This window comes from Aegilops tauschii, unplaced genomic scaffold (assembly GCF_002575655.3).
Source record: "Aegilops tauschii subsp. strangulata cultivar AL8/78 unplaced genomic scaffold, Aet v6.0 ptg000958l_obj, whole genome shotgun sequence".
Classification (NCBI taxonomy): domain Eukaryota; kingdom Viridiplantae; phylum Streptophyta; class Magnoliopsida; order Poales; family Poaceae; genus Aegilops; species Aegilops tauschii.
Window position 1 is genome coordinate 22,898 of NW_027333176.1, and position 12,028 is coordinate 34,925.

Sequence of the window (12,028 nt, forward strand, 5' to 3'; positions counted from 1 at the left end):
CGTCTTACTTTTTTATAGTATTCAAAATTATACTATAACGCTTGATATTTATTCTTTTTTTCTAATCAGAATTAGCAATTTTATTTACTCTGACTCTATGTTCCCCTTAGTGAAATATTAATCCTCAAATTATTAACAAATAATAAAGTCACAAATAATAAAGTCTATAATGATCAAATGAAAATACCAATAAATTCTATAATTTTATTTTTTAATATCCTATAGTTAAGCATATCAAGCTAACTTTATCTTTAAGAAGTTTTAGTATTTTTTATTTTTATAAGTATAAACTTCAAAATTAGAACTAGTTAATAGCTAAGATTAATAACTAATATCTGAGATTTTACGGATTTCCTATACTATACCTATTTCTATTTGTTACACTATTTCCGTTATGTAAGCCCACTTAGCTCAGAGGTTAGAGCATCGCATTTGTAATGCGAGGGTCATCGGTTCAAATCCGATAGTCGGCTTTTTTTTTCTCTATCGATGTTCTACGAACAAGAATCTCTTTTTTTCCGAATTAAATGGAGAATCCAGGATCTTTTATGTTTTTACCTTACAATTTTGCTAGATACAAAACAATAAAATAAATAATATATATACAAAAAATAAAGATTTTGATGAAATTCATTTTTTGGGTACTTTAGTTGATTTTACTCTGTTTATCCTGTAGTTTAATTCAGTTTTAATTTCGATGTATTCTGTAATGTAAATACAATGAAATTAATTGTGTAAAATGAAATTTCATAAAATAAAAAAGGAGTCTTCATGTCCCGTTATCGAGGACCTCGTTTAAAAAAAATACGCCGTCTGGGAGCTTTACCAGACTCACTAGAAAAACACCTAAATCCGGAGTAATCTTAAAAAAAAATTCAATTCTGGGAAAAAGGAGCAATATCGTATTCGTCTTCAAGAAAACAGAAATTGCGTTTTCATTATGGTCTGACAGAACGACAATTACTTAGATATGTACAGTATCGCTGGAAAAGCAAAAAGGGTCAACAGCCAGTTTTACTACAATTACTTGAAATGCGTTTGGATAATATCCTTTTTCGATTGGGTATGGCTTCAACCATTCCTGGGGCCCGCCAATTAGTCAACCATAGACATATTTTAGGTTAATGGTCGTATAGTCAATATACCAAGTTTTCGTTGCAAACCCCGGAGATATTATTACTACGAAAGATAACCAAAGATCAAAAGGTCTGGTTCAAAATTATATTGCTTCATCGGACCCGGGGAAATTGCCAAAGCATTTGGCGATTGACACGTTGGAATATAAGGACTAGTAAATAAAATCCTAGATAGGAAGTGGGTCGGTTCCAAAATAAATGAGTTGTTAGTTGTAGAATATTACTCTCGTCAGACTTGAACTTAACGAAAAAAGAAAGGTTCATAGAATTTTCTTCCCTTCCCCTTTCCCGAACTAAATCGCCCTAAGACCATTACCATTAATTTGTATTTTCCCATCAACTAGCTAAAAATTGATTAACCCTAGGATTAGGATCCTTTTTTCTTTTTTCCTCTATGTGTATTTTACATACACACAGTAATTTGCTATAGAGAATTTCTAATTTCTATTAAATCAAAATAAGATAATATAAGATATTATTGCTGGAAAAAATTGTTATTTGATTTGATACATTGTGATCCTTAACGTTGATGAATTAAGAAAAACGGAAAGAGAGGGATTCGAACCTCGGTAAACAAAAGTCTACATAGCAGTTCCAATGCTACCCTTGAACCGCTCGGCCATCTCTCCTACATAACTTATTATGGAAAATAAACTGAGTGAATAGCGAGTTTTCTTATTCCTGCAGTACAGGTACAACCGCAACACTCGGGGTTCCATAGTTCTATTGGAAAAATTCTTTTGATCTAAGTGGAAGGATACAGGATTTTTTACTAGAAATTGCGCTCGCTATAAAAAAAAAGTTTTAATTTGGGTTTTCCCGCAACTAAAGAAAAGAAAATGGAAGAATTCTTCTTATTGCATAATAAAATAAAGAAACCTTAGAATTCCGTTTGCATAAGATACGCTACACCATACTATCGAAATCAAAAATAGGGTATGAGACAATTAATAACTTTGAAAACACGAAATAGTTGATAACATAAGTTGTTGTTCAGAAATAGCAAAGTGGAATGAAATCCAGTCTTAGTCAAATATTTCATATCTCTTCGTGTCCAAGCAGAAGGAAAAGGATACAATTTGAGCTGAGCGGAAAATCCATATCTCTATCTCTCTTATCCATTTAAAGCATATGGATTTAGAGTAGAGCATATGGATCAATCTATTTATAATTATAAGAATCGAATGTGTTTGTTTTTATGTTATTTTGTGAAGGAATGAAAACAATTCTATATAGAATGGGTTGGGAATTATGCCTAGATCCCGTGTAAATGGAAATTTCATTGATAAGACCTCCTCAATTGTAGCCAATATTTTATTGCGAATAATTCCGACAACCTCAGGAGAAAAAAAGGCATTTACTTATTATAGAGATGGTGCGATTTGACTCTCTTTTTTTTGCTTTTTTTTAGCCCTACCTATACCTCAGTCTTACGAAAAAGAGAGGGGGTTGGCATAGAGAGAACCAAATTTGTAAAGCAAACAAACCCACGCTTCGGGAAGGTGAGGCGAACTAACAATTCCTTCCGTCGTGTATCCTCGATTGATGCGGCTTCAGATACTTCAATTGTAGATTTGAGTATTGAGCGAAAGGTTACACCTACAGGATATGGTATGGTATGGATTACAGGCCAATCCTACTCTATTAGTATCCGTAGGCAGCATAGGGGAGAAAAGCACTACACCTAGAAATAGGAATCAACAAGAGAAAAACTTTGTTAGAAATTACCCCTTTCCTGATCGGTATCAGGGCTGGGAAGAATGGTTGGGATAACAAACAACCATCAGGTTTGTACTTTGGATACCCCTATAACCATCAAAGATCGTTGAAGTAGCTAATTCCTCTAAATAGGAGGCGTTGAGAACAAAGAAATTATTGGAGCTATCGTTTTCCTCTAGCATTAATAGAATTCATTGGTGTTAAGAAAAACCTCTTGTGGGAAGGTTGGCTAGAGATTTCTTGGAAAAATACCAGCCCCTTTCGGTTCATAATGAGACGGGACTAATTCTATTTTGATTCTATAGATTATTTCGCTTAGTACTATTATGTACAGAAGGGAGGAGCCGTATGAGATGAAAACCTCATGTACGGTTTTGGAACGGAGATTTTTTGAATAGAATGAACGACCGTAACGGATGTTGGCTCAATCCGAAGGAAATTATGCGGAAGCTTTGCAAAATTATTATGAAGCTACGCGACTAGAAATCGATCCCTATGATCGAAGTTATATACTCTATAACATAGGCCTTATACACACAAGCAATGGAGAGCATACAAAGGCTTTGGAATATTATTTCCGGGCACTAGAACGAAACCCCTTCTTACCGCAAGCTTTTAATAATATGGCCGTGATCTGTCATTACGTGCGACTATCTCCACTATAGAAAGAAAAAAAAAAAGAGAGGATCAAATTTTCTAGTAAATACTAGAAAAAAGGGCTTTCTACATAGGGATCGTAAAAACAACGATTTTTCCCTATCAGCTGTAGGAAGGAAGGACACTTCACGAGAATCAAAAAACGAAGAAAGTATGGCCTATACTACTACTCTATGGATAAAGTTTCTCAAATTGATAGAGAAAGCACCGTAAAGATCAATTAGTGAGCGACTGGGTCGATACAACTAAAAAAAACTGCTTACTTATCCCATGATATGGGGCAAAATTTAGGAATCCGCTTATGTAATAGAGCCGATCCACTAAGGGATTAAGCAGCGGTGTAGTATCAGATCCCAAAGATAGTAAGTTCTTTTTTCTTTCTTATGGAAAAAAGTCTTTTTCAAGGATTCTATAGAGATTTCATATATGAAAACGGGATAGTTACCTTTCAGAAAATTTGAACGAAGGCTCTATATCTATCTATGCTTCATTCTTCTGAAGGTGGGAAAAAAGATCAAACTGATTATTGATAAAAATTAGGGTTTGAAACTTAGGTAATTAATTTCTTCTGCTTAACCCAAGAACAAATTGGATCGATTTTTGATAAATCGAATTCAGTTAAGATAGGGGAAATTCAGATAGCAATTTCTGAGCCGTATGAGGTAGGAAACTCTCAAGTACGGTTCTAAGGGAAGGAACTTCCTATTCCGACCGAGGAGAACAGGCCATTCTACAGGGTGATTCGGAAATTGCGGAAGCTTGGTTTGATCAAGCTGCTGAATATTGGAAACAAGCTATAGCGCTTACTCCGGGAAATTATATTGAAGCACAGAACTGGTTGAAGATTACGAAGCGCTTTGAATTTGAATAAGACCATGCTCCTTCTTTTTCATAAAATGGGTGGTTTGGTTGTTGATCCATTAATCAAATAAATTAGGTCGTAAGATCGAATCAAGAATTTCATTATATCCATTTCTTATACCTTCTATTTTATATGATATTTCATAAGAATAAACCATAGGGATAGGGTCTAGAATAGAAGTAATAAACTGAATAAAAAGAGGGGGCAATCTAAATATTGCTAATATATTAGGACCATCTTATTAATAATTCTAATGAGTTATCTTGGAATTTAGAATCAAATAAAAAACCCTATATTATGCTCAAGGAAAGTAGATATAGATAGGAGCTTATGCCCTCAAAAAAAAATACACTAGTTTCTTAAATTAAAAATAAAAAAGATTTTTTTCTTACGTCGAGAAATATTTGTTTTTCAAGATAAACAATGTCCGTTAGGCACCTAATCTTTATGTCATAATAGACCCGAACACTTGCCTCGGATTGACTTCAATATATAATTGCTCCAGTGAATAACTAAAAAAAAATAGAAGGATGGTAGATAGTAAAGAAAAGAACTAATCACAATATCTATCTTTCAAAATCTATCTTTCAAAATCTATCTTTCAAAATATATATCTTTCAAAGATTCACTAAAAAGACAGTTGGCGGGTCTCTTTGTATGTCTTGTCCGGAAAGAGGAGGACTTAATGATTATTCGTTCGCCGGAACCAGAAGTAAAAATTGTTGTGGATAGGGATCCTGTAAAAACATCTTTTGAGGAATGGGCCAGACCCGGCCATTTCTCAAGAACACTAGCTAAGGGCCCTGATACTACCACTTGGATCTGGAACCTACATGCTGATGCTCACGATTTCGATAGTCATACTGGTGATTTGGAGGAGATTTCTCGAAAAGTCTTTAGTGCTCATTTCGGGCAACTTTCCATTATCTTTCTTTGGTTGAGTGGCATGTACTTTCATGGCGCCCGTTTTTCCAATTATGAAGCATGGCTAAGTGATCCTACTCACATTGGACCCAGTGCTCAGGTAGTTTGGCCTATAGTAGGGCAAGAAATATTGAATGGTGATGTAGGCGGGGGTTTCCGAGGAATCCAAATAACCTCTGGTTTTTTTCAGCTTTGGCGAGCATCTGGAATAACTAGTGAATTACAACTCTATTGTACTGCAATTGGTGCATTGATTTTTGCAGCGTTAATGCTTTTTGCTGGTTGGTTCCATTATCACAAAGCCGCTCCCAAATTGGCCTGGTTCCAAGATGTAGAATCCATGTTGAATCACCACTTAGCGGGATTATTAGGACTTGGGTCTCTTTCTTGGGCGGGGCACCAAATTCATGTATCTTTACCAATTAACCAATTTCTTGACGCTGGGGTGGATCCTAAAGAGATACCACTTCCTCATGAATTTATCTTGAATCGGGACCTTTTGGCTCAACTTTATCCTAGTTTTGCCGAAGGAGCAACCCCTTTTTTCACTTTAAATTGGTCCAAATACGCAGAATTTCTGACTTTTCGCGGAGGACTAGATCCAGTAACCGGTGGTCTCTGGCTGACCGATATTGCGCACCATCATTTAGCTATTGCTATTCTTTTCCTAATCGCAGGTCATATGTATAGGACCAATTGGGGTATTGGCCATGGACTTAAAGATATTTTGGAGGCTCACAAGGGCCCATTTACAGGACAAGGCCATAAGGGTCTTTATGAAATCTTAACAACGTCATGGCATGCTCAATTATCTCTTAACCTAGCTATGCTAGGCTCTACAACCATTGTTGTAGCTCATCATATGTATTCTATGCCTCCCTATCCATACCTAGCTACTGACTATGGTACACAACTTTCCTTGTTCACACACCACATGTGGATTGGCGGATTTCTAATAGTCGGTGCTGCTGCACATGCAGCAATTTTTATGGTAAGAGACTATGATCCAACTACTCGATACAACGATCTATTAGATCGCGTCCTTAGACACCGCGATGCAATCATATCCCACCTTAACTGGGTATGTATATTTCTAGGTTTTCACAGTTTTGGCTTGTACATTCATAATGATACCATGAGTGCTTTAGGCCGTCCACAAGATATGTTTTCGGATACTGCCATACAATTACAACCTATCTTTGCTCAATGGGTACAAAATATCCATGCTACTGCGCCTGGCGTAACAGCTCCTGGTGCAACAACAAGTACTAGCTTAACGTGGGGAGGCGGCGAGTTAGTAGCAGTAGGTGGCAAAGTGGCTTTGTTACCTATTCCATTAGGAACCGCAGATTTTTTAGTCCATCACATTCATGCATTTACCATACATGTGACTGTATTAATACTTTTGAAAGGTGTTTTATTTGCTCGGAGTTCCCGTTTGATACCCGATAAAGCAAATCTAGGTTTTCGCTTTCCTTGCGATGGGCCTGGCCGAGGGGGAACATGTCAAGTATCCGCCTGGGATCATGTTTTCTTAGGTTTATTCTGGATGTACAATGCAATTTCGGTAGTCATTTTCCATTTCAGTTGGAAAATGCAGTCGGATGTTTGGGGTACTATAAGTGATCAAGGGGTGGTAACTCATATTACAGGGGGAAACTTTGCACAGAGTTCCATTACGATTAATGGGTGGCTTCGAGATTTCTTGTGGGCACAGGCATCGCAAGTCATTCAGTCTTATGGTTCTTCATTATCTGCATATGGTCTTTTTTTCTTAGGTGCTCATTTTGTCTGGGCCTTCAGTTTAATGTTTTTATTCAGCGGCCGTGGTTATTGGCAAGAACTCATTGAATCTATCGTTTGGGCTCATAACAAATTAAAAGTTGCTCCTGCTACTCAGCCTAGAGCCTTGAGCATTATACAAGGACGCGCTGTAGGAGTAACCCATTACCTTCTGGGTGGAATTGCCACGACATGGGCATTCTTCTTAGCGAGAATTATTGCAGTAGGATAGTGGCTAGGAGGATTTGAAAGGCATTATGGAATTAAGATTTCCCAGGTTTAGCCAAGGCTTAGCTCAGGACCCCACTACTCGTCGTATTTGGTTTGGTATTGCTACCGCACATGATTTCGAAAGTCATGATGATATTACTGAAGAACGTCTTTATCAGAACATTTTTGCTTCTCACTTTGGGCAATTAGCAATAATCTTTCTATGGACGTCCGGAAATCTGTTTCATGTAGCTTGGCAAGGAAATTTTGAATCATGGATACAGGATCCTTTACACGTAAGACCTATTGCTCATGCGATTTGGGATCCTCATTTTGGTCAACCCGCTGTGGAAGCCTTTACTCGAGGAGGTGCTGCTGGTCCAGTGAATATTGCTTATTCTGGAGTTTATCAGTGGTGGTATACAATAGGATTACGCACCAATGAGGATCTTTATACTGGAGCTCTTTTTCTATTATTTCTTTCTACGCTGTCCTTAATAGCGGGTTGGTTACATCTACAACCCAAATGGAAACCAAGCCTTTCGTGGTTCAAAAACGCGGAATCTCGTCTCAATCATCATTTGTCAGGACTTTTCGGGGTAAGTTCTTTGGCTTGGACAGGACATTTAGTTCATGTTGCTATTCCCGCATCCAGGGGGGAGTACGTTCGATGGAATAATTTCTTAGATGTATTACCCTATCCCCAGGGGTTGGGACCCCTTTTGACGGGTCAATGGAATCTTTATGCCCAAAACCCTGATTCGAGTAATCATTTATTTGGTACCGCTCAAGGAGCGGGAACTGCCATTCTAACTCTTCTTGGGGGATTCCACCCACAAACGCAAAGTTTGTGGCTGACCGATATGGCTCACCATCATTTAGCTATTGCATTTATTTTTCTCATTGCCGGTCACATGTATCGAACTAACTTCGGAATTGGGCACAGTATTAAAGATCTTTTAGAAGCGCATACTCCTCCGGGGGGTCGATTAGGGCGTGGGCATAAGGGCCTTTATGACACAATCAACAATTCGATTCATTTTCAGTTAGGTCTTGCTCTAGCTTCTTTAGGGGTTATTACTTCCTTAGTAGCTCAACATATGTACTCTTTACCTCCTTATGCATTCATAGCACAAGACTTTACTACTCAAGCTGCTTTATATACTCATCACCAATATATTGCAGGGTTCATCATGACAGGGGCTTTTGCTCATGGAGCTATTTTTTTCATTAGGGATTACAATCCGGAACAGAATGAGGATAATGTATTGGCAAGAATGTTAGACCATAAAGAAGCTATCATATCTCATTTAAGTTGGGCTAGCCTCTTTCTAGGATTCCATACCTTGGGCCTTTATGTTCATAACGACGTCATGCTTGCTTTTGGTACTCCAGAAAAGCAAATCTTGATCGAACCTATATTTGCCCAATGGATACAATCTGCTCATGGCAAGACGACATATGGGTTCGATATACTCTTATCTTCAACGAATGGCCCCGCTTTCAATGCGGGTCGAAGCCTATGGTTGCCCGGATGGTTGAATGCTGTTAATGAGAATAGTAATTCGCTTTTCTTAACAATAGGACCTGGGGATTTCTTGGTTCATCATGCTATTGCTCTAGGTTTGCATACAACTACATTGATTTTAGTAAAGGGCGCTTTAGATGCACGCGGTTCCAAATTAATGCCAGATAAAAAGGATTTTGGATATAGTTTTCCTTGTGACGGCCCAGGGCGCGGCGGTACTTGTGATATTTCTGCTTGGGACGCATTTTATTTGGCAGTTTTCTGGATGTTAAATACCATTGGGTGGGTTACTTTTTATTGGCATTGGAAACATATCACATTATGGCAGGGCAACGTTTCACAATTTAATGAATCCTCCACTTATTTGATGGGATGGTTAAGAGATTACCTATGGTTAAACTCTTCACAACTTATCAATGGATATAATCCTTTTGGGATGAATAGTTTATCGGTATGGGCGTGGATGTTCTTATTTGGACATCTTGTTTGGGCTACTGGATTTATGTTCTTAATTTCCTGGCGGGGGTATTGGCAGGAATTAATTGAGACTTTAGCATGGGCTCATGAACGCACACCTTTAGCTAATTTAATTCGCTGGAGAGATAAGCCCGTGGCTCTTTCCATTGTGCAAGCAAGATTGGTTGGATTAGCTCACTTTTCCGTGGGTTATATATTCACTTATGCAGCTTTCTTGATTGCCTCAACATCAGGCAAGTTTGGTTAATTTAGTTTGTTTTTTTGTACTGTATCAGCACCTAGTTCATTACTCTTGATAGAGAGGGAGGATCTGCCTTTTTAGATTTCTTTTTCTATTTATTTTTCCATCTAGGATTAGAACCGTATACTTGGTAATAATAGCAACGACACATTATGGCAAAAAAAAGTTTGATTCAGAGGGAGAAGAAGCGGCAGAAATTAGAACAGAAATATCATTTGATTCGTCAATCTTTAAAAAAAAAGATAAGAAGCAAAGTTTCTCCCTTGAGTTTGAGTGAAAAAACGAAAATGCGAGAAAAATTGCAATCCCTACCGCGTAATAGTGCACCTACACGCCTTCATCGACGTTGTTTTTTGACCGGAAGACCTAGAGCTAACTATCGACATTTTGGGCTATCCGGACACGTACTTCGAGAAATGGTTTATGAGTGTTTGTTACCGGGTGCAACAAGATCCAGTTGGTAAGGATAAAATACCCTTTCGTATTTGTATGGATTTCTGGAATTGATAATCATAGAGGAGCCCTCTTTACCATTCTGTATAAATGGACTATTCTATTTGTATAGATATTGGTAGAGGGGCGTATCCAACCCTCTTTTATCCACTAGTTACCCCTCTTTAGTTTAAGAGTATAGAGCAGTTTGGTAGCTCATAAGGCTCATAACCTTGGGGTTGCGGGTTCGATTCCCACTACCGGCTCCATACTCCTTCTTTATGATATATGCATGATATAATATATACATCATGCATTTGTATCTGGATTTTTTGATTTCCTAAAAGAGTTTTGGTCTAACAGTTTTTTCTCGGAAGAAGCAAAAAAATAAAAGAAAGAATAAAATATGAAAGAAAAGCGTCCATTGTCTAATGGATAGGACAGAGGTCTTCTAAACCTTTGGTATAGGTTCAAATCCTATTGGACGCAATCTTATTTCTATCTATTCTTTAAATAACTATACTAAACTAAAAACAAAGAAAACTTTTTTGCATGATTCAAATGAAAAAGCTTTCTCAACGATTCCTATTCTACTAACAAGAGTAGACATGCAAAATTTATTTGTTACTGAAGAGAAAACCGTTCCAGCTGTTCCTGAATAGCTTCCTTCAAAAGGATTTCCGCTTGCTCGGTGAATGTCTTGCTAGAAGATATAATTTCTTGGAATTGAGGTTTAGTATCTTTTAGATGTTTACGTAACTCATCCAGAAATTTATTTACCTGTTCAATTTCTAACGAATCAAGATATCCTCTTGTTCCGGTATAAATAGTAGCTATCTGCTCTTCCACTGGGAGAGGATTTGCCTGGGATTGTTTAAGCAATTCCCTTAATCGTCGACCCCTTGCCAATTGATTCTGACTTGTTTTATCGAGAGCAGAGGCGAATTGTGCAAAGGCTTGTAACTCTGCGAATTGCGCTAGTTCCAATTTTGATTTGCCAGCTACTTGTTTCATGGCTTTAATTTGAGCCGCGGATCCTACTCTGGAAACAGAAATACCCACATTAATAGCGGGTCGAATTCCGGCATTGAATAGATCCGCAGATAAGAATATTTGTCCATCTGTAATGGAGATTACATTAGTAGGAATATAGGCGGAAACGTCTCCAGATTGAGTCTCAACTATTGGTAAAGCGGTCATACTTCCTTCGCCTAAAAGAGAATTTAATTTAGCGGCTCTTTCTAAAAGGCGTGAATGCAAATAAAAAACATCCCCTGGATAAGCCTCACGGCCGGGAGGTCTTCTTAATAGAAGGGACATTTGGCGATAAGCTTGTGCCTGTTTGGAGAGATCATCATAAATTATTAAAGTATGCCGTTCGCGGTACATAAAATACTCAGCCAGGGCTGCTCCCGTATAAGGAGCGAGGTATTGTAATGTAGCAGGTGAATCCGCCATTTCAGCTACTACAATAGTGTATTCCATAGCCCCCTCCTCATGGAAAGTAGTTACTACTTGAGCTACGGAGGATGCTCTTTGACCGATAGCTACATAAACACATATTACACCTTGCCCTTTTTGATTGAGAATTGTATCTGTGGCTACTGCTGTTTTGCCAGTCTGTCTGTCCCCAATAATTAACTCTCGCTGACCGCGCCCTATAGGGATCATCGAATCGATAGCAATAAGCCCTGTTTGAAGAGGTTCGTATACGGAACGCCTGGAAATTATACTTGGAGCAGGAGATTCAATTAAGCGAGATTCGGAAGCTATAATTTCGCCTTTCCCATCAATAGGTTTAGCCAGAGCATTTACAACACGACCCAAGTAAGCCTCACTCACGGGTATCTGAGCAATTCTTCCTGTTGCTTTTACAAAACTTCCCTCTTGTATCATCAACCCATCGCCCATTAATACAATCCCAACATTTTTGGATTCCAAATTCAGAGCAATACCCCTAGTACCTTCTGCAAATTCGACTAATTCACCTGACATTATTTCACCAAGACCTATAATACGAGCAATCCCATCCCCCACTTGAACTACGCGACCTATATTCT

The 12,028-nt window shown here is 38.0% G+C and overlaps 2 non-coding genes across 2 annotated transcripts; both read left to right on the forward strand.

Moving 5' to 3' along the window:
* Positions 1–400: 400 nt before the first annotated feature.
* TRNAT-UGU (transfer RNA threonine (anticodon UGU)) lies at positions 401–473 on the forward strand. Its single transcript has one exon. It is a non-coding gene; the product is annotated as a tRNA-Thr (tRNA).
* Positions 474–10,385: 9,912 nt separating this feature from the next.
* TRNAR-UCU (transfer RNA arginine (anticodon UCU)) lies at positions 10,386–10,457 on the forward strand. The gene has a single exon. It is a non-coding gene; the product is annotated as a tRNA-Arg (tRNA).
* The last annotated feature ends 1,571 nt before the right edge of the window (positions 10,458–12,028 follow it).